This window comes from Staurois parvus, unplaced genomic scaffold (genome assembly GCF_062004578.1).
Source record: "Staurois parvus isolate SC_StPar_1 unplaced genomic scaffold, SC_StPar_1.0 ptg000361l, whole genome shotgun sequence".
Lineage (NCBI taxonomy): Eukaryota > Metazoa > Chordata > Amphibia > Anura > Ranidae > Staurois > Staurois parvus.
The window spans coordinates 17,485,384-17,509,510 of record NW_028318157.1 but is presented as its reverse complement, the minus strand read 5'-3'; the positions used below and the strand labels follow the sequence as shown (position 1 = coordinate 17,509,510).

The following is a 24,127-nucleotide window of genomic DNA, read 5'->3' as shown; positions in this document are numbered from 1 at the left end:
AACATAGACAATGCCACAGAAATGCGCCAAAAGTATACAAATCAATTTTAAGATATAGATATATAACTGATCCACAGTTCCCACGTTACCTCAAATCAAGAGACATCATTATTGACAATGCTTGTAAGTTTATCGTTTACCATTATCCAATTAAGTTTTTGTTTAACCCCATCTAGCGGGATCAGTGATTGTCTCCAACTTCTAGCTATGGTAATATGTGCCGCCAGTAAGAGGTATAAAATTAATTTAGTCGATTTTTTGGGAACGTCAGTGGGTAGCAAATGAAATAAGGCCACTTCCGGTGATCTATGAATATTAATTCCTGTTACCGAATAGATAAAATTAAACATTCAGATCCAGAACCTATTCACTACATCTCCACCAGATATGAAACGTAGTGCACTCTTGTCCAAAGCATTGGAAGCAACTAGGCAATACGGACGGTTACATTTTAGCAAGGCGCGTAGAAACCAGATACCAATGAAGTAGCGCTTTATAATTGGATTCCATAAGAACAGTATTAATCGAGATCTTTGATAAAGTATGGGCCGCCTTCTGCCAAGTGTCCAGGTCTAGTGAGCTATTCAAATCCCCTTCCCATTGAGTCATATAAGATAATTTAGTGAGTGGATCAACAAGGGAAGCATAAAGAATGGACAAACGACCCCTCATCATCCCAGCTGCCCCACAGAAGACCTCTAAAGGAGTGAGTGTGCAAGGTTCTAAGATTAATTTGAGTTTGCTAGTGATAAAAGAGATAAGTTGGTAGTAGCGAAACAATTTCCCAGGAAGCATCTGATACTTTGTCAAAAAGCACTGAAGAGAGCGAGGACGAAGCCCATCCAGGTAGTCTCCGATACGCAGCAAACCCTTATTCATCCACCATTGGAACATTGACGGTGATAAGCCAAGAATAAACTCAGGATTGCAAAATACCGGAGCCAGTGGGGTATGTGGGGAGAAGAAAGGTTTGTGAGCTCGCCATCTATCCCACACCGTTAACGAATAGGACAACGTAGGACACAGAATAGGAGGACGCAAGCGACTGGGAATCCACATGAGAGCACCAATAGCATAAGGATGGCAAGATAAGGCCTCAATCCCAACCCACTGAGGGACGTAACCCCTGGCCATAGTGCAAGATAACTGTGCTATTTAAGCCACCTGAAAATGGGCCAAGAGATTAGAAAGTCCCAAACTGCCATTCCTTTAGGGAAAACAAGGTTGACCTGTTAACCCTAGGACATTTTCCCCTTCAGATGAATCTAGAGACTGCTGCTTGTAATAATAACAATTCCTGTTTGGGAACCATGATTGGTAACATCTTAAAATAATACAATAGTCTCGGTAAAAAGGTCATTTTAATAGAATTAATTCTACCAAACCAGGAAAGTGGAAGATCCTGCCAGTCTAGTAAGTCAGATTTGAGTCGTTTGAAGAGCGGGAGATAATTGGTCTTATATAACGTTGAAATAGATTTCGTGAGGTGAATCCCCAAATAGGGGAGAGAACTAGAGGCCCACTGGAAGTCAAAATTGTCCTGGAGGTGATGGACCTCCGAGTCAGTTAATGAGATATTTAAGGCAATTGTTTTAGAGGAATTAAGCGTAAGATAAGAGGCCTCAGAGAAATGATGAAACAGGTGGAGGAGACCGGGTAAAGAAGTGCGGGGATTAGATATATACATAAAGACATCATCAGCAAATAGGGCGCATTTATTAACCGCAGCGGATGCCCGACATGGTGGGATCAGAGCGGATAGCAATTGCAAATGGTTCCATTGCCAAAGCAAATGGTAGCGGAGAAAGAGGACATCCCTGTCTAGTTCCTCGCTCTATCGAAAGGGAGGCTGATTTATATCCGCGAATGGAAACTTGAGCTGACAGATTAGAATATAGGGCCCGTAATAATGTCGTGAAATAAGGGCCAAATCCAAACTTGTCCAACATCTGAAATAAGTAGTCCTAAGATAGATTGTCAAATACTTTATGAAATATCTAATGATAACAATAGGATTTCCCTCTTTGAGGATTGGTCCCAATTGGATTGTACGGCTGACATCAGAGCTAAAGTCCGACGAATTTGGTCCGATGTTTGTCGACCGCTTATGAATCCTGACTGGTCATCATGAATATACAGAGCCAAAAAATTATGGAGGCGTAAGGCCAGGATTTTAGTAAGAATCTTTAAATCACAATTAATTAAGGAGATGGGCTGATAATTAGAAACTATAGAAGCGTCCTTGAGGGGTTTGTGGATGACACTGATGAATGCCTTGTTTTCTTCAGGGAGCACCCTCCCCCCATCCCGTAGATAATTAAAATAAAGAGCCATACGGGGAATCAGGATATCAGGAAAAACTTTATAATAGTTATGAGGAAGTGTCCAATACCAATAAATAAATAAATACCCCTTCAGACGAAGTCCGGAAGTGATGAAACACGTTAGGGAGTGACGTCAAAACGCACGCACGCTAACCGGAAGTGTCGCCGTGGCCATTTTTTTGGTTATCCACACATGGTTTTCTGCATTGTTTGTTTGAAGCCTGTACAGGAGCCATGGTCAGAGCTGGAATCTCTGTATTTTTAATACCCTTCTTGTCTTTTTGAGGACCTTGGAAAATTATCTTTGAAGAGAGAATGGAGGATTATGATCCAGTATTGATAAGCTGATTAATACTTACAGAGGGTAATAGTATTTAGTACTATTGGGTGCTGGGCCACAGTGTGTACACAGTGTTGCAGTGATCACAGAGTGTTCACAGTTCATAGTTTGTGTTATATGTGCACATATAAGGAATTACCTTTATTACTATTTTTTTTTTTTTGGCACTTTTCTTTGGAGTGGTTTGTGATTTGCACTGAATAATTATGCTTTTTGTATAAAAGGTAATACGCTAGAGGATTTATTTCTTTATTTTGAGGTTTTCACCGGATCAAATAGGAGTCAATCCTTCTTATTGGATGAAAGTTTGAAATTTTGGACTTTTTGGACACTTTTGGGACTTTATTGGTATTGGACATTTTATAGTTTGATTTTAATTTTTTAATGTGTTATAATATTATCATAATTTTGGGTATATCACAAAAAGGTTATATAATTTGAACTTTCTAGGGAGAAAGTGTGACTTTTTGAGGGGATTGTAGTGGAGGAGGTTATATATTTATTTGTTTATTAGCTATGAGGAACACCATCTGGTCCCGGGGCTTTATGAGGGGCAAGGGATTTCATAGCACTTCCAATTTCTTCGCACAAGATAGGCCGTTCCATTAACTCCCTATGAGCTTCCTGGAGAGAGGGAAGCGGAACAGAGCTCAAAAAGGTGACGAGAGACAAAGAAGCATCTCCCTGAGGCGAACTATATAGTTTAGTGTAAAAAGAATGAAATTTGTGGAGGATCTTACCAGGGTCTTGAGATAACATTCTGTTATCCAATCTGAGTTTAGGGAGAGCCGTCTGGGAATGTCTAGGAGTCAACTTGCATGCCAATAAGGTGCCGGGTCTATCCCTCCAAGTATAAAATGTATGGTTAGACTATCGTAACTGTTTGTCAGCAGTGGTAGTAAGACATAGATTTAGTTCCAATTGGGCCTGATCGAGTTTAAGCAGCAAGTCCAGACTGGGATTTTGCTTATGCTGGGCAACCAAGGCTGTATATGATTGAGTTTTGATGGCTAGTAGGTTGTTTCGGGCTTTTTTAATTCGTGAGGAGAGTTGAATAATAAACCCCCTAACCAAAGCCTTATGGGCTGCTCAGTTAATCGCCGGGTTTGTATCCCCTGCTTTATTAAGTTTAAAGTACGCTTGTAAGTGTGAGGAGATGTCCCAGCAATAGGAGGGGTTACCCAAAATAGAGTCATTAAGACGCCAGTAATAAGCTGTCTTACCAAGTGTCCAGTATGACAATTGTGTAGAAATTGTTTCATGGTCAGACCAAGGCGTGGAGAGAATTTTAGCAGTGAGGAGTCTGGGGAGTGAATGTGTATGAAGAAATATATGGTCAATGCGAGAATAACAATTATGAGCCCTAGAATAATGGGAGTAATCTCGAGAAGTCAGGTTAGCTTCTCTCCAAGCATCGACAAAGTCATAACAATACAGTAGCTGGGCCAGCTTACGGCTCTGTCTAGAAGGGTGCTGAAGCATGGCGGTTCAGGAATGATCCAGAATCTGATCCAATGCCAAGTTAGAGTCACCGGCCAAAATAACATCACTTTCAAATTCCTTAGCCATAGAGCTCAATAAGGAATGAAAAAATTCCACCTGGTTGGTATTCGGAGTGTAGTAGATTAGAAAAGTGAGTAAGTGTCCTCCCAAGTGGCCTTTCACCAGAAGATACCGGCCCTCCCTGTCCCGGATAATTTTAGATTTGGTAAAGGACAAACAGTGAGACAAGCAAAGGGCAACCCCCCGCTTCTTCTCCGTAGCATTAGCAAAATAGCAGACAGGATAATCCTTATGAACATATCGTGGGGAGAATGAAGGGGGAAAATGTGTATCCTGCAGAGCAACTATGTCCGTCCAAAAAGAGCGGTATGAGTTAAAGGCCTTTATACGTTTGGAGGGGGAATTGAGCCCCTGAACATTGTGAGAAAGTAGACGAATAGCTCCGCTATTCAGACATAATCGACAATGAGGGAACTATATAAGGTAGGAACCATCCGCTCTGGGAGCATGAAAATGGTCCGAAGAGTCCATATATGTTGCCAGCTGACCCAGGGGAAAAGAAAAAAAAAGGGGAGGAGGAAAAAAAGAGAGAAAAAAAAGAGACATTCGGAGTATAAAAATCCTAATGTTAAGTAAACCACTGGTAGTACACAAAACAATATAGTATAAACAAATCAAACTGTGTACCAGTAGTAACAGAGCTATAGCCCTGTAGTGGAATGGATCTACCCCGAGATAATAACTCAGGGAAGAGTCCTCCAAACGAGGAGGGCACATAGACACTTCCCAGCACCAACAATAACAGTAACCCATCAGTAATATATCAAAACTTAGTACAGATATAGATAAAACAACCGAACCGTCTGATACCGTAATTAACAGACAGATGTGAGGTAACCCCAAGTCCCCCCCCCCCCCGCCAATCCTCCCACAACATCGGAGCAGCGGTGGCCAATGTTCCCAAGGAGCCACGGAGAAGTCACCACCTATCAAAAATCACAGAAGAAAACCCATAAAAGGATATGCGAATTCAAGAAATGTTCCCGGGTGATTTCCGTGACCCCTTCTGCTTAGAATTTGGAGTAGTCCACAATGGTGAAAGCGGTGGAGGCCGAGAAGCCGATCTTGCTGGAGAGTGAGATGTAGGACTATGGGAGATAATGCCCAATTGAAGTAACAAGTCCTCGCCATCCTGGAATGTAGAGAACCCATAAGGCTTTCCATTAAAAGTGAATTGTAGGTGAAAAGGGTAGGCCCATCGATATCGGATATCCCTCTGCACTAAGTGGGAAAGCAACGGCTTAAGAGAGCGCCGTTTCTGGATGGTGGTTGGAGAGACATCCGCAAAGATTTGTATCTTATGTCCCGCAAACTCCAGGTCCGGAGTCTCCCTACTATACTTCATTACCGCTTCCTTGACCTGAAAAAACTGAGGCCCACCTTGTCTAGGGGGGATCAATGCTCTATGGATACGATCTATCTCAGTGTGAAGATCATCGATACTGGGCAATGCAGACCGCATGAGGGTTGTGCGCAGCTAGTGAGCTCTTTAACTGACTCAGGGAGTCCTCAAATGCGGAAATTGTAGCGCCTAGCCCGATTTTCTAAATCATCAATTTTAGAGTAAGCTCCTCCAAGCGATCTTGCAAGTCAGTAATCATATTGGAATTTTGGGATACCCTATGGACTGTCGCATCAACCTTGGACTCGATACTCTCCAGGCATTGGCCTAATTCCTGAAAATCCTGTTTCAGGTCAGCTGCCAATTTTGAAGTAGCTCTATCCAGTTCCCATTGCAGGAAATCAGTGAACCGAGCTATTAAGGTTGCATCACCGGAGTATTTTGGTGGATCTTGAAGAATTGCTGGCGAGTGAGCAGGGCTGTCATCTACAGGTTCTGGGCCGCTGTTCTGGTTGAAGAAGATGGCCACTATCTCACTACTCAGTGGAGAGGAGGCAGGGGAATCGTGGCCTAATGAACAGGCTGAAGCCTGGGACTCGGGTAGTGCAGGGCTGGAAGGTGACCAGGGGGGCTGCAGAGAGTCACTGACTACAGCCGGCGAAGCTGCCATGGTCCAATCCTGGCCAATGAGGGCTGAAGAGCCTGATTTACCCCTCTGGGGGAGAGGTGCTGCTTTATTAAGAGCAGAGGAGGTGGCAGGGGCCACGGACGCCGAGCCAGGCGCCATCTTGGATCTTCCTTTCTCCTCAGGGATCATTAATTGAGAGCCTCCACGGCTCTTCCCCGCCATCTTCCCTGGCATGATTCGGGAGCCCAAGGTCCGGTCTAGGTCCGGGGGAGCTGTACAAGTACGGTGCCCTTGTATGGGCTGTTATTGGCGCCGGGGGTGTGCGGAGCTATAGCCGGGACATGCGATCCAGCCGGCCGCGCATGCGCACTCTTCGCTATATGGTATTTTAATTTTTTTTTTTTTTTTCATTTCCCCAGTGAGAATCACAATTTCCCAAATCCAGCCAAACCTGCCTTTTCTAGAAAGTAGCTTACCCATTAGCTCTAACAATGGGCAGAACATAACATGAGTCATCCAACTGAGACTTCAAGGGGATTTACCTAAAGTTTGCCAAATTTCAAACAGGATTTGCTGAATCCTTGGCAAATCAAACCTGAGTGGAGTCACCCATACCTAATGTGGATAATAGTTTTTTGAAGCCATTTACCCCTATCTCTCTTTCCTTCACATCTGCCCTTCTTTTATATCTCATTTATGGATCTGTAGGAATGTGTATTTATTTTGTTTGTAGACTTATGTAAAGTACTGTGCTGCTTACTTTCAAATGTTTAAACAACGTTTTTAAATCAGTCAAATCTTTATCTTTTTTTCCTCTTGACTGGTGACCATGGCATGCCTTGTTCCTAAACTTCTTGTGCTATAAGTGGGTCTCAGTGTTTGAAATATCTAATTCCACTAAATTGCACCTTTAGATTACTAGTAGAATGATTCAGTCAGTTGCTATAGTGGAACCACTGCCTCTATGCTTCAGTCTATTCAACTTTTCTTTAATTTTTCCGATGACAAATTCAGTAAAGCTCATAGAACAGCCATTTCAACCAGCGTTTCTGGAACCCTAGACCTTCTCAAGAAACTGCCAGGGATACTTTGAGCAGTGGCTGGTTGAAACTACCATCTTATGGTGCCTACATAGTTCTGGGGCCTTTGACACTTGGAAAGCCAACACCATGACAACGGGGATCTATTTAACTGTCTGTAAGGGTAGAATTCTTTCAACTCTAATGTAAAGGGAAATCTTCCTGTCACCAAACACAGATGTGAGGAAGCACCTCTCTCACGGTAAGGGTTCTCCTATTCTACTTATCACAATGTAAGGGGCCCCTACCCTGAACATCAAAGCAAGGAGACATTTCTCCACTCACCTCCAACATAAGGGAGTCTGTCTGCATTTCTTTTCTGACCATTATTATTTTCCATTGTAAATTGTAAATAATATTGCAAATCATTTGATCATTTAGAGCAGGAGGTGTTAAAACATGATCCGCAAATATCAAATATGCTAGGTATGCCACATTCTTGATTCTATTATTGTTATTAATTATTATATATACACAGCATGACATGACATAACATAACATGAACTTGTTAAAGTACCATGAGCGGTGGATTTAATAATTTTAGAAGTTCCCTGCTAAATCATTGAGGGAAATTAGGCAGATTGTTGTAGAACCACATTTTAGAAACTTCTCTAAGACCACTGATAATTGAATCCTAAGAGTTTTTCAGGGATGTTGTATAGAAGAATGGTATCTAACTGTAATTCCCATGAATCTTTGCAAGCTGGCTTTTCTACGAAAGGTTATACTCAAAGGCACTCAAAGGCATAAATGGTTATTTCTTTCAAAGCTAGCAAAGACTGTATCAATATTATAGAGGTTTTAAGGCAAAGCAACCCCCTTCCTACCAGAGCATATCAGATTTTGCCTACAGGTGGCAGAAGAAATCTGTATTCACAGCTCTTGCACTGTGTAAAACCAAGATACTTAGAGAGAAGCAAATCCGAATCCCTATCTTTTTTTCCTGTGAAATCCTCTTTAATCTACTTAAAAAATGTCCTTTTAAAAAAACTCCCAAGAAATGTATCCTAAAATCTGAAAAAATAAAGGCCTTGCTTATTGAGTATGTTGAATGGCTGATGCCATGCCTGGAAAAACTCCTGTACAGCCTTGAAATACATTTGTTTTCATGTCAGAAGTGATAGCAAGCAATGCTTATAATTACAATATACAGATATGCTTTTCCTTAACTTAAGCTCTCCCAAAGACTCCATCCATTCAAGCATTTGGCAGACTCCCACTTAGTTTAATCCCCCCAGGCACCTTGTGCTCAGTCAGATATCTAGGCTGAACTCCTAAAAATGTTTATCAAAAGAAAACCATATTTTAAAATAGAATTTTCATTACACACACACTCAACCAAAATAGCATGGAAATAAAAAAAAAGGCTTGTGTAAGCCCGACAGGGCATCACAAAGAAACTGCTTGGTCTTCTACAACAAATTACTAACGCACAAAATACACAATGTATAATCTTTGTTTATTTGCCTACTCCATCTATTTCAAGTGCAAACTACTTTCAAGCAATGCGTCTATTTATAACCAACGTACAGTTATACAGTTGATCAGTTATATATACACACCAAACACGAGGAGGAGCTGTAACAGAACAGGTTTGTAAAAACACTGTTAAAGTATAAATTGAAGCAAAGCTGGTTTTTTAGTTTTGGATATAGTGGAGGGGGATTAGAACACCTGCCAGTTTGTATTGCTGTCCGTGCCCCCATTAAGGGTATTTACACTCTCTTGTTGTCTACTACCACTGAAAGTGAAAGTAAAGCAAATCCCACATTTTGTGTTGTCCCCAGAAAAGTAATAAAGGGGAAATCTTTCAATGGGGACACTAGTTCTGGTGACCTAGGTGTTCCCAAGGGATTCTAATAATTTGCACTGATTTCCACTCACTTCCTGTGTGGATGTGGGACAGCAAGTAAATGGAAATCTTGAAAATGAGACACAGACGGCAAAAACAATTATAACCCTTCCTTGCTCTAACCAAAATGAAAAAAAAGTTTTGCTTATAGTTCTACTTTAAGATAGCCCTATGGTCAAATTCAGCTGCATAATGATCTATTCTATTCATCCTTACTCACTGACTTCTACTGTCTACATATATTAATCATAAAGGGTCAGTTCACCCAAAAGAGATAATTCCACTGGAACTGGAAAGCCACTGGATTTTTATGTTTTAAATATATCTCCCTGCCTTAACCAAGTCTGTTATAGTCCAGCTGAAAATTCTGCATATTCTGCTTCTCCTGATGCATTTTCTATACTATACAATAAAATGTCCATCAAGGAATGTAGAAACTCCTCATATTGCCCACTTCAGGTCTGTATATAATGGGTTTTAAGATTTATCCATCCTGGGAGAGCACTGTTACGCTTGCCATGTTCCCCCAGAAATGACTAAAATATTTTCAATTGAAGAATATTTAGAGAAAAGTACAAAAAGCTCCTTAGTGAACCAAGTACATTAAGAAAGTGTGTCTAGTCACCATAACTAGATATTAAGTGTTCCAAGCAGTTCCAAGGAAATTGTTGAGTATTCTAAAATATGTTTGTCTTTCTACTCATTTGCACCAAATGGGAACTCTGGCCTAAAGGCACAGGTGGCAATAGTGGAGAAAGGAAAGAAAATGTGTTATGGAAGCTAGTGGGTGGTGGTAGAGAAAAAGGGTGTGATGCATTGGGATATGTAGCCATGCCTGTAGACAATGAATCTTGTAAATTGTTCTAAAGTAATGGAGAGCTGGGTGGCAACATGTCAGGATTTCTAGGAGTCACAGTCTGGTAGTAGTGGCCGGCCGCTCAAACCCAATCCCAGGGTGAGTGCATGCTGGGGTGAGGACACTGAGTCTATTGAGCCAGATCCTCGCTCTGTGCCACTGCTACTGAAAAATCAAAGATGTAAGTGATCTAAAGAATGAGTTGTTAAGGCAATCAAGTGCTCTGTTCATTTAACAGTGATGGCAGACATATAGACCCGGAATTCAAGCTCAAGCCTTGTGAGATTAAAAACTGTCAAGTAGTTTAACTCTCCAGAAATTGAAATATCAGTTTTAGGTGCGTCAATCCCTTAAAACTATACAGAAATAGAAATATTAAAAAATAATAATATAGAGTTAATTGTTACTCCTGTTGAATTACTTCATTAAGTGGTATGCATTCAGTCAAAGCTCCTGGAAATCTGTCAATTGCAACTCAAAAAACACCTCAAACTTATTTTATTGCAGAATTATCAGAGCTGAAAAAAGATTAAAGTAGAACTACAGTCAGAACTTTTTTTTTTCATTTTGGATAGAGTAAGGGAGGGTTATAACCCTGTCAGATTTTATTCCCGCCATCTGTGTCCCATTGTGGAGATTTCTCTTCACTTCCTGTCTCAAAGCCAAACAGGAGGTGGGGGGATATCCTTGAAAATTTAGAGAATTCCATGGGGACCCCTAGGTCAATAGAACTTGTGTCCTAAAATTACAAAGATTTCCCTCTGATGACTTTTCTGGGGAAGATCCAAAATTTGGGAAATTATTTTACTTTCACTTTCAACGATAATGGTAAACAGGACAAATAAAGAAGGTGAATCTCCTTAACTGAGGCACAGACAGCAATAGAAACTGACTAATCCCCTTCCACTCAATTCAAAACTAAAAAAAGTTTTGCCTTTAGTAGACGTGTGTAGTTCATTTAGTTCTGAATCAAAATGTTCATTATTTGGAGAATCCAATGTATCCAAATTTCTGAATTACAATAGTAACTAATTTAAATAAATCTTAAATAACAAAATGGAATGTGAATTGAATTCAAAACAAATTTAAAATCAAAATTGAATTCAAATACAAATTCGAAATGTAACATATTGCTGACTATTTATGATTTCCTTCAAAGATTGTTTATTAGACTACAGCTGTCTTCCAATATTTGAATTTCAAAAATAATAAAAAAGAACAGGGTTGAATAGAAAATAAAATAAAATAAATGAATACAATAGAAAATAAAAGAATGGAAGAGAACAGAATAGCAAATAAAATAATAAAATAGAAAAGAATAGCATATAATAGAATAGACTGGAACAGTTCGGAATATAATAGAACAGAAAATAATAGAATATAATAGAAAACAACAGAATAGAATATAAAAAATAAAAAAGATAAGAATAGAATAAAACAGAAAGAATATAGCTGTCTTCCGAAATCTGAATAGAATAGAACCAGCTATTCTTCACAATGTAGTCAGATCGGATATTTTGAATTTAGTTTGGATACTTTGAATCTGCTGAAAAAAATTCAAATCCAGGCGAAAATGAATAAACAAAACAAAACTAAACTAAACAAATTTCCTTACGAATGCAACAAAATGAAATTAGTAACTTAACAAATCTATCTGAAATGAAACAATTTTTTAATTCTGCACATATCTAGCCTTTAGTTATCCTTTAAAGCGGCAGTAAAGTTAACTGAATACTAGTACATTATGTCAGACTTACCTTTAGAACGGACCCCTCCAGTGGCGATCTGTCACCGCTGACAGGGATTCCACCCTCACTCTGTCTACTTATGGGTTTGCAGGCTCTGGCCGTTTGATCGGCTGAGCCATGATGATGCCATGGCAAGGGTGTAAGCCGTTCCTTCATAGCGCATGTGCCGGTGATCTCACCAGCTGCTGCTCGCTGCAATATCTTCTAAACAGTGCACGTTTAGGAAATATTCATTTTACCTACAGTTTAGCTTTAATATAAGCTTACCTGTAGGTAAAAATACACAAAAGCGTTTTCTACCACTTTAATAGGAATCAATAGGAACATATTTCTGCTAACAGACATAAGTAACCCTTATTATTTATTGCATAAATAAGACAAATAAAAAGTTGGTTTCCATGACCTACACGAGCTCTATTATTGGGCCCAGTTATGTAAGTGAGCAACAACCCAATAGCAACCCATACCAGGTCTATAAGGCCTTACCTAGAATTATTTATTGGCTGGATTCTATGCCTTGCATATGTAGTTAATAAAAATAATGGTAATAATTGAACAGAAAAAATGAGAAACTGTGGCTTATCTGCGACAACTGTCTGGGTTGAAAAAGCATTTCATGTAGCAACTATGTTTATTACACAAATAGTTCCTCACATATCCTTCAGTGTCAGAGCATATCATTTTATTTTAGCACTTCCATTTCATTGATTATTTCTGGCCTGCAGAAGGCAAACACTGAGTGAGGAGAAGAGGAGGAGTGGCACAGTTGGTAAATACACTGACTCATGCAGAGCATCCTGGCTTAGTTCCATTGGAAGCTTCATGTGACATTAGGCACATCATTTCAGTATCCAAAGCAGCATAAATATGAATGTAATATTGACAGAATAGAGAGTTGTCATACAAATACTCAAATATGAGTAGTAAAGTCAAATGCAAGCTGACTATCAGTACTTCCATGTCGTGTATTTAGCATAAAAAGATCAGTAAAAGGGTCTGTAATTTTTTTTTTAGATATGCATATGGAATGGATAAACCTAAACGTTAAAGGAGAACTCTCATTTCAATTATTTTCAGTATTTTTCCCCCAGGGCCCAATCATGTCATGCCCCGCCTCTCCACCTTATCCAAACAGACAGAATGCAAAGCATTCTCTGAAAGTGCTTATGGTGAGCAGTCTCCCTCCTGTGTTTAGGATGCATCAGGCCAGCTTCTCAGCACACTACCCAGAAGCAAGTGCAGTAGCGGTGTCTACTTCAGTGATTTCCAGCTTCCAAGAGCATCGACCAGGTATGGTATGTACATAGTTACAATGGTCAAAGCTGAACTGATGTAACTATGTGAAAAAATATACGTTGCCTGGATTTCTTCTATAAGATTTTTAGATTTATTTATTATAAGGTAGCGTTGTGGGATCTTATATCTTTTATCGTATAGGATTGAAACTGTAAATTAAATAAAGTTTCCATTTTTGTAATTGATGTTTGTGTTTTGATATCTGCATGTATTCATCTTAGAAAAAAGCCCATTTTTGTAAGTCCTTAATAGAAGTTAAAAACAACAAACCTTCTGCAGTCTCAAATGATGATAAACACCCACAGTGCTCCGATAGCCAGAGACCATGTGGTATTTGTGCAGTTTTTTGTTCACATGGCATTACTATAGGGAACTGGGAAGTAGCTGTTTTTCATTCATGTCCACTGAGACTACTCAGAGGCTAGTACAGGTACTCTCATTTGGCAGTGTAAAGTCAGGATGACAGGAATAAAGTCAGAGAAAGTAATGTCCTAGAAAAACAAAAGACAAATACACAAAATAAGCTTTTCTAGCTCTGTTCTGAGGATTCCAAAACATGGAACAATTCCCACTTCTTTTCTCCTGCACCATATATGGAACTGCTCGGCTTGCTATAAAAAGATGAAAATCAAACATGCTCATTTTCTTTCTCTCTGTTAATTGACTTTTCATGTTAAAAATCATCCAGTCAGCTCAGGATGTACAAATTGAATGTACATTTTAGTTAAACTTTTTTTTCATGCAAACCCACTCAGAAGATGCATTGCATCTGCTTAACATCCCAGGCTTTTATCATACCAAGCTACCTGCTCTATTAGTAAAATGTCATGTTGGTGTGTTCATAGTTAAATAGTTAGTCTGGTTGAAAAAAAGACACAAGTCTATCTAGTTCAACCCACAGAGAAAACAAAATACACACAAATAGAAAACCTCCATATACACACTCCTACACCCACAGTTGATCCAGAGGAAGGCATAAAAACTCCAATAAAGCATAATCCAATTTGCTCCAGTGGGGGAAACAAATTCCTTCCTGATCCCCCATGAGGCCATTCCCTGGATCAATTTTACCTATAAATATTAGTGTCCAGTTACATTTCGTGAAGTTAGGAAATAATCCAGGCCTTCTTTATACCATTCTACTGAGCTGGCCAGAACCAGCTCTTGAGGAAGTTTGTTCCACATTTTCACAGCTCTCACTGTGAAGCAGCCTTTCTGTATTTGGAGATTAAATCTCTTTTCCTCCAGACGTAAAGAGTGCCCCCTTGTACTATCTGATGACCTTAACATTAATAACTCTACACCAAGTTTACAGTCCGAAGGGTAGCCATGGCACTCTATGTTTGAAGTAAATGCCCAGGTTCTCACCCACAAGGAAATCCATATAAATTTAAAACTGATGTAGAGGCACTCATGGGTCTTGCAGAGGAGGTAGATCAAAACCAGCAGTGGTTTTATTGTCAAGGTTTCGATGAAAATCAGTCCATATTTCTCAAGACACCAAGTTCACTTAGTGAACCACTGATGTATTTATACATGTTGATCATATCCATCCTTAATCTCCTCTTCTCAAAGGAGAATGAATTCAGTTCCTCTAATCTTTCCTCATAGCTGACCTCCTCCATGCCTCTTATCAGTTTGGTTGCCCTTCTTTGTACTTTCTCCAGTTCCCCAATGTTCTTTTTGTGAATTGGTGCCAAAACTGAACTGCATATTCCAGATGAGGTCTTACTAATGATTTGTACCGGGGTAATATGATTTCTCTCTTTCTGGAGTCTATACCTCTTTTAATACAAGAGGACTTTGCTTGTTTTGGAAACTGTATCTTAGCATTGCATACTATTATTAAATGGTGCATGTTTAGGAGATAATCACTGCACCTACAGGTAAGCTTTATTATAAGTTTACCTGCAGGTACTAGTGTTCTTTGTGGTGTTTACTACCACTTCAAGGTAAAAAAAAAGTCCCAGTATTTGTATGGTCACAGCCCCCCCCCCCCCCCCCAAACACTTAGCTGAGTCCTCACTCAATCCTATGCAGTGTCGGTCTGTATCAGCTCTTTCCTGTCTTCCTACATTTACAAGACAGAGAGGCAGCAGTGGCTGCCATTGGCTCCTGCTGCTGCCAATCAAACCCACTTCAAGCAGGTTTTGCAGTCCCATAGACTTGTGTGGGAATGCAAAACCTAAGCCTTTGACACAAACAAAAGCCTGTTAACACAGGCCCTTTTTTAAATTTCTTTTATGCTTTTATTCTGCAGACATTCTGATTTTATGTGTTGCTTGGATTCAGTCTATAAGACACAGATCAGCAATATTCTACTGGACTGATACAAGTCTGCTGTACCATCACATTAGCTTAGCTTACACCCCTATCATGATTTAAACAAAGCACATTTTCCATTGTACATTCTTCATTAATTACCAGCTTTTCTGCAGACTTTTTTCTTGCCACAAGACAGGCAATGTAAGAACTATGGCATGCTGTTGTCAGATAAGCACGGCTGTCTGTCACTAAGGATTCCAGTAGATATACTGTAGATACATTTCATGATACAAACAAATTTCATGATTCAAACAAAGTCTACAAAATGAAAAGTAATACAAAGTACCATTTTCACATAATAGAATGAGCCAGCAGTTGTTATAAAAAGTGGTAAAGGACCATCATAAGTATAATGTGGGCCTAAATGGGCTCCTGAGACTGGATGATCCCTGAAGCACCTGCAACAACATTGCTCAAGTGAACTGCAGGCAGCTCCTCATGATGTTCATATGCATAGGTACTGCTGCGGGTTGGGTCCTCATATGCCATTTCCCCAAAACAATGCAGAAACTGACCGGTAGAGAAGGTATACTGGCGTAGGTTAAGAGCAGCAAAATAAGATACAATCTACAATAGCATGAAAAAATAGATTTCCAACTGCCAGAGAGTTTAAAGTATATCTTAAAGTGGCTGTAAACCTCAGACATGAAATATGAACAAAGCATATCCCCCCATAGTGTGTACTTGCCTCAATTAAGAGCACTAAGTGTCATTTCTGTCTGCTTCTTTGTTCCTCTGCTATCAGCATGAATCACTTATCACAAGTTTTCTGCACAGGGGAGGGACCTCTAGCAAATTGACAGCCTCAGCTCTCTATTAAAGTTTTGTGTTTTTTCTTTAAAAATTAAAAAACATGTCATAATTACTTGCTCTGTGCACAGAGCCACCCCAATCCTCTTCTTCTTGGGTCCCCTGCCATCGCTCCTGGCTCCTCCTCCTTGACCAATGCCCACAATATCAAACTGCTTGCTATGGGGGCACTGGTGTGTGCTCACTCCCGAGCCCTGCTATTTGCATCCATAGGACACATACAGCCATGAGTTAGCTCTCTCCCCTGATCTCTCCTTGATGGTTTACTGGCTGTGACTGACAGCAGTGGGAGCCAATGGATACCGCTGCTGTCTCACCCAATGCGGAGGGAGAGACCCGAGACAGCCGAGGCTCTTGTGCACATTGCTGGATCGAGAGGGGGCTCAGGTGAGTTTATGGGGGAGTTGTGGAGGGAACAGCATACAGAAGATTTTTTACCTTCATGCATAGAATGAATGAAGGTGAAAGACCTTCAGCCTTCACAACCACTTTAAGAATTTCAGTTTTAGACTACATTCACATGGGTACTTAGACCTGTCAGTGTCAAATTCTGGTGTTTTTGGGCACCCAGGAGGCATAGGTGCAGCATTCAGCCCCAGTGCCAACAGCCTGCCACAAATGGAGTATTGTTAGTTAAAATGGAGTCTGGCATCTTGGCATATTACTTTATGAATACGCGCAAACACAAGGAAGCTTCCACCTGCTAGCTGTACCCTGAATTTTATGAAATAAAGATGTTTGCACATTTGTGTGGTACTTACTGGATCACTGTTCAAACAAAATTTTCCAGAAGGCTCCTTCAACAAAAGTCAATCAATCGACCTTTTTCAAATGGAGAGAGGCCAGCAGGGCCACCAACTGAGTACATTTCAACTGATTCATGAAGAACCAGCCAAAATTCACTCAGTGTAAGGCCAGCTTTAGATATACAGTATATTCAAGATGGGCTTAATAATACGTGAAGTAAAGATGAAGCCACTAGCCATACGTTTTCATTCTGTGCCTGAAGCAAGAAATCTGATTGCTGTGTGCAACAATTCACTAGAAGTCCAAAGACGGGGCAGGCAGTGGAGGAATCTGTAGATCTGTAGTTTGAGAAAAATGTTGTCACTTTTCTAACCTTATAGACCAGCACGACTTAGTGGGTTATAAAAATATGTGCATTACATTGGATTTTTTTTAGCAGATTACACTATTGCTTTATCTGGGTTTCAGCAGTGTACATATTGGCTTGGCAGGAGTTGCTTTAACATGTCTATACATTTAAATTCTTATTCATATCAGGCTAAAACACTGAAATAATTCTAAAATGTTTTTCTGTTCCTCTCCATTGCCTTAGAATACTAGGCAGCTGTGACTTGACACAAGCCCCGGAGATTAGATCTCTACCATCCTGAAATCTTCCATTTGCATTGCATGTGAATGGCATAATCTGAGAGGAGTGGAGAGAGGGATTTAACAAATCAGGATAGCACACCACAGAGATGTGGCCAATCTTCCCACACTGTGCCAATGTTTTCTCTGACAAGCTTAATAAGAAATGTTCATGCATTCCCAGCTGACTTATTTTCAAAGTAATTTATCACGTCTAGACTGCATGAATACATAAAAATATTTACACATGGAACATTCAGGTCATAAATTCTGGGAAGACAGTGCTTTGTGTGCATGCGTTGTGATGCACGCACATGACGACGACAGTAGGAGCGTGTTTGTCTAAATGTGATAATACCTAGAATGTACCAATGTGTCAGATAATAAATAATTGGATAGAAAAAATAATAGAAAATATAATTATAATATTAGAAAAAAATATGTTTTTGGTAAAGCATGATGAATATTACAGGACAGACAGATAATTGATTAACAGAAAGAATGACAGATAGATAGATAGATAGATAGATAGATAGATAGATAGATAGATAGACATATTACAAGACAGACAATTAATTTACAAATGCATAGATAGATAGATAGATAGATAGATAGATAGATAGATAGATAGACATAAAATAGATAGATAGATAGATAGATAGATAGATAGATAGATGGACATATTACAAGACAGACAATTAATTAACAGATAGATAGATAGATAGTTAGATAGATAGATAGATAGATAGATAGATAGATAGATAGATAGATAGATAGATAGAAAGACAGATATAGTACAAGGCAGACAATTAACAAATAGATAGATAGATAGATAGATAGATAGATAGATAGATAGATAGATAGATATTTATTACAAGACAGACAGATAGATAGATTCACATATTACAAGACAGATACATTATTAATAAATCAACACATAGATAGATAGATAGATAGATAGATAGATAGATAGATAGATAGATAGACAGACAGACATATTACAAAACAGTCAAATAATTAACAAATCAATAGATAGATAGATACACATATTACAAGACACACAAAAAATAATTTAAAGATAGATAGATAGATAGATAGATAGATAGATAGATAGATAGATAGATAGATAGATAGATAGATAGATAGATAGGTTTAGTGGTCCTTTGATGATGGATCTACTTGCACATAATAAAATCTTTGGTTGTCTTTAATATAATAATGCATTTCATTGAATAATTGCTGCTTGCTTGCTGTTACTAATGGTTAAATCAAATCATTACTTGGGATTTGTTTTTTTTTTAATTAAAAGTTGAAGTGATCCAGATAGCGGGTTAAAAATAATAACTGCACCAGCTCTGAATGAAGAGAGCACGTTGGATCCTCAGCAGATTGTCGGCAGCCCTGTGTTAGTTTTCAGTGTCGATCTGAAAAACTCTAAAATATTCATAAGCAACGTCTGGTGGGAATTTTGCATTTGCAAACATTACAATAAATGCCAGCTTGCTCTTTATGCCATCAGATGTACATTACTGCTCTCTGTGTCGGTGTAATAATGAGAGAAATATATTTATTGATTGTATCGTTGAAAAAAGGTCATGAGAAAACAGTTTTCTTGGAATAATAAAAATACAAACAATCTATGAGATGTGTATCAGATAAAAAATAACATACCTACTACATGATCTCTCTTCAGCTCCATAAGAAGAGTGGAGAATACATAAAGCAGAGAGCGGAGCCGGCAGACGGAACGCAGAGAAATACTTGTACTCCAAGGAAACAGCAAGGGTAGTAAGCAAGGTTTCTGAACTATCCGAGCTGCTCTGCACAGCTGTTCAAAGGCTTCAACACATGTTTTTTTTTTTTTTTTTAAATGGCTGGCAACATTGCAAAAGTTTAGTTCTCTGTACTGTGCCTGCATATGACCCCAGATTTAATGTGAACATGACCTTGTCAAATCACATATAACACGATGGGAAATCCCAGCACATTATAAGATCCCCTAAAGCCAAGGTAAACACCTTATGTAAATACTGACTTGGCTCATTATTGGAGTTTAGACACTCGCCAACAACAGGATTGCTAAGAATGCCGAGAGATTAGTGCTGCAGTGCTATCCTACTGGTAGAACCAGCTACATGTCAACTAAAGCAGCTCATAGATTACTTGATTTACTTGCCTTCTACCTTGTGTTGCAGAAAAGAAAACTACTCGATTCCCCCCATCAACACAGTAATTGTTGATGTGGGATTCTCCCCACAGTGGTATTTTGTTTTTCCAACTGGGGGGAAGGGAGGTGTGGGGTGCCTTCCTGGACAGAACACAATGGACACTGTTAGTGACTATAGCCACTGGCAGTAACGGAATGTAAAAAAATCCAACCAGCTGGTTATACCCAAGTCAATTGATGGTTCGACTTGAGTACAATCAGCCTGCCCATATATGGATTGAATCTTTGCTCGTCCCTGCTGAACCAGCCAAATTTCTATCCACGCTTGGCCAGCTTTATGCTTCTATTTCTCAAGGTTCTATGACTGTTACCTTTAAAGTAGAATTTCAGCTTAAACCATAACTAACCTTGAAAATGCCACACCCTTTATACTGACTAACCTATGTAAAATATACTTACCTATTTTCAGCCTGCTCCTGTCCTGTCACGTTAGAGCAGGGTTCAACAACAGTTGGTAAAGCCTAGAAGGTTAATGTTACCCATAGGCTCCTATGGCCCATCCAATGTCTGTGCTCCATCCTTACGGCTGCTGACTGACACATGGGAGCTGGATCACATGACTGGACTGGAGCTGGCTGAAAATAGGTAAGTATATGCATCTTGAACACAAAGGTTAGTAGTATAGGTAGTAGAGGACACAAACACCACTCCAAGTAGATCCACACTGTGATGCTGTGCCTGTGGGCAACCACAGTGTATGTGGATCCAGTGTATCCAGCCGCCATCACTGCAGATAACGGATGGCTGTGCAGAGAGCTGTGAATAGCTGCAGACGCTGGCGACCTGTTATTATAGTGAATGAGACTGGCAACCACATCTATCTGCTCACAGCAGCAACAGGAATCTTCTGATTCTTGCAACTGAAATTTGCAAGAGTCTAAATTTCCACTGTAAATGTAGCCTAATGCTTTGGTGTGCTCTGAAAACAGTAAGACATACACAATTGTTTTCAGCACAGAGTGTTGATGGACACTGCTCTGTATTTCAATGCATTTCAGTGAATGGAATACCGTATGGCATTCCGATAAAGTTTAAAAAAACTGCGCAAATTGGTGTAACATGTACATCGGCTTGTAGGCAGGTGCAGTCTGCTTTCTTCACTGTAGATGGCACCTGACCGGAGCGATATCACAGCCTGGAGAGGAAGTCAGAAGAAACTTAGTTTCTCTGTGGTGGTCCCTGGTTCCTGATGGCAGTGTTCCGGTTGGTTATGCTGCATTCAAGTGACATTTGGCGACCATCTTTGGGTCAGCAGAGTCATTTTAAGTCCCTGCCCCCAGGTTTTGGCGTGCATTTTGTAAAGTGACTAGAATAAGGAAAGAGTACCCGCCTGGCAGGGAAAGTAATAATGGCAGGAAAAGGTTCCTCATGAGTAGGGACAGTCTAGGGACTCGCAATCCTGTACTGAAAGTAAAGGTTCATGTTTCTTTCCTATAAAATAGGAAACATGACTCTTGGCTCCTCCTCTTCAGCCAGTGCCCCCACAGCAAGCCACTTGCTCTGGGGACACTGCTGCATGCTTGCTCCCGAGCTGCTGCTCTATCCATCTATAAGACGCTCAGAGCCATGGCTGAAGCCTCCACTCCCAGCTCTCCTCATTGGCTTATTGGTGTGATTGACAGTGGCAGGAGCCAATGGCTCCTGCTGCTGTCTCAGCCAATGAGAAATGAGAGACCCAGGAAAAGGTCTGCTCTTGTGTACAGTGCTGGACCAAGACGGGGCTCAGGTGAGTATTGTGGGAGGGGGGGGGGGCACTGCGCACAGAAGGTTTTTTACCTTCAAGCATAGAGTTCATGAAGGTAAAAAAAATCTTGAGCCTTTACAACCACTTGAAGCCTCCCTCTTGTGACCAAACTAGCAAGGCTGCATTCCTCCCTCTGAAGACAGATGCTGCCAGAACGCCTTTACCCGCAGACTCTCTCATAAAACTGAACTATGAGTGCTACCCTTAGTGGCACTCTCCTGCTGGGGTTGTTGTAGTTGGCATTTTCTAAAACACAAGTTCTGAGTTTATCTGCACCAGACTTTTATCTATACTGCCACTGTATCCCTCTGCACCCACCCACAGGCACTATATAGTTCAGAATACACACCAGCGGCCACGCTACAACACGACTGCAGGTGTGACCAAACCCTTAGAATTAGATTACTTGTTCCGATTTCAATTTCAGTGGGTCTGAGAGTTCATTGCAAATGCTAGGTTCAGGGTTAGGGAAGGTTAACACAAAAATATAATATGTTTCAGGTTTTTAGTTCTTAAATGTCTTTCATTTTATCAGCTGGTGACTCTGTCACACTTTCTTTATAGAGTGACAAGTGTACTGTATTTATGGAGGAGTGGTGTTAGGAATTCAGAAATCTACAAAGTATAGTTGAAGGTGTTCTATAGTCCATAAAGCTTACTTCACATTACCTGAGACAGTGATGCACAGTCTACAGAAACTTGAAAGAGTACTAAATTTTTGTCAGGATCAACAGGTATTTGCACTTATGGAACAGATATAACAAAATGCTTTCAACTGGTATTTTACCAGACAAAAAGGGAGGTAAAAAAGAAGTATGCTGCTAACGTTAGCATACAGTTTAAGTGTGACCAGTTTGGTTTTATTTCAGCATATAGGTTATGTTTAAATGTTTGAAGGTAGCTTAAGTGATAAGGTTAGGGAGTGGGAGAAGTTAAGGTATATTTAACCACTTGCCTACAGGGCACTTTTACCCCCTTCCTACCCAGGTCAATTTTCAGCTTTCAGCGTTGTTGCACTTTGAATGACAATTGCACGGTCATGCAACACTGTACCCATATGACATTTTTATCATTTTTTTACACACAAATAGAGCTTTCTTTTGATGGTATTTAATCACCACTGAGTTTTTTGTTTTGCTAAATAGAACAAAAAACACCTGAAACTTTTGAAAAAAATGTGCTTTTCTTCGTTTCTGTTATAAAATTTTGCAAATAAATAATATTTCTTCATAAATTTAGGTCAAAATGTATTCAGCTACATTTCTTTGGTGCAAATAATAATAATAATTGAATTTGTATTTTTTTTTCAAATGTTTCTATATTTTATTTTTCAGCACACTGTGACCAAAGCAATACAATGTTACCATAGTAACATTGAACTACTCTGGGCAAGTGATCAGGATTTTCTACATATAAGTAGGTATCACTTATATCCCCAAAATGGCAGAAGAAAAGAAGGTGTTTATTGGGCTCATCCCCATCAAATTAAGTAGAAAATGTAAAGAGATTAAAATGTCATGTGTATCCAGTCAAATCCAGCGGCTTCTTTCCTGTTATAATGACAGGAATAGATGGGAAATCTTCCAGTGGAGACACTAGTTCATGTGACTCTGCTGACAACAAGGAATCCTTCACTTTGGAGGGATTTCCTCTCACTTTCTGTTTTGATTATTTGGACAAGTGAAGGGAAATCTTCCCAATTAGAAACAGATGACAAAAAAAACTGATAGGGAGATGAGGCTCTTGTGGGTGCATGGATGTTTATTCCTATATTCCTAGCTTCAGATTTGTTTACTGTGCTGACAGCACCACAATGACATGTCCTGCATTAGGTCCCACAAACAAAAGCTAACCTACTGCCCTGAAAACTTTTGCAGGGTGCCAGAGTTGCATTGTGGGAAGTTGAGCGGAAAGAAGAGTGGGGGGGGATCTGTTCTCTTTATGCTTGCTATTTCATTGTAATTCATTGTAATATTAGTTTGTACTTGATTTCATAGTAGCAGGTTCACTCTTGTGCAAACAAAACATTCATGTCATAGGTAAATGCAATTAAATGGAACCCTTAAACCAGACATGCAGAATCATTATTTGGCTAAGTATGTATCTGGGCTCTTAGGGAGTCATGCTGTGTAAGTGTTCCCATCCATCCTTCCTTCACTATCACTAGGGATGAGCTGAATGTACCCAAGTTCTGTTTAAGGCAGGCTTAGAGAACATTACGGAAGTTAGATTGCCAAATCTGAAACCCCATTGAAGTCAGTGGGAGACCAATGGTAAATATCAGATCTGGTCATTTTCTAGGCTAATAGTCAAGGGATTGTCAAACAAATGATATTGGGGGACTGGACAATGCTTTGGGGAACATGTACCAAAGCAAATTTTTTTTTTTAAATTCAGTTTGGCAGAGAGCCGCAATTTAATAATGCTTACGTGAAACATAAAAAATCTAAAATTACTTTAAATACCATGTCTGGGGTGCCCATAATCTGCCTGTGAAGTTGTATGCAACAATGTATGCAACCTACTACAGAAAAACAGACATCTAAAAGAAAACAACAAACTGCTGAAAATTTCCTGCTAATATACCAGATCCTTATCCTAGATAAATCCCCATGGTGC

General features: G+C 39.7%; 1 protein-coding gene across 5 annotated transcripts in view; it reads right to left on the bottom strand.

Annotated features, from left to right (window-relative positions):
* Nucleotides 1-24,127, bottom strand: part of FGF13 (fibroblast growth factor 13) — a 489,250-nt gene that overhangs the window by 254,015 nt on the left and 211,108 nt on the right. The window contains exon 1 of one of the 5 annotated variants that reach the window (XM_089684976.1): nucleotides 19,209-19,227. The exons of the other annotated variants lie outside the window; for them this stretch is intronic. The gene's annotated coding sequence lies outside the window, so the exon portion shown is untranslated. Of the gene's footprint in view, nucleotides 1-19,208; nucleotides 19,228-24,127 lie in introns of those variants that run through there. 5 annotated transcript variants of the gene reach the window in all.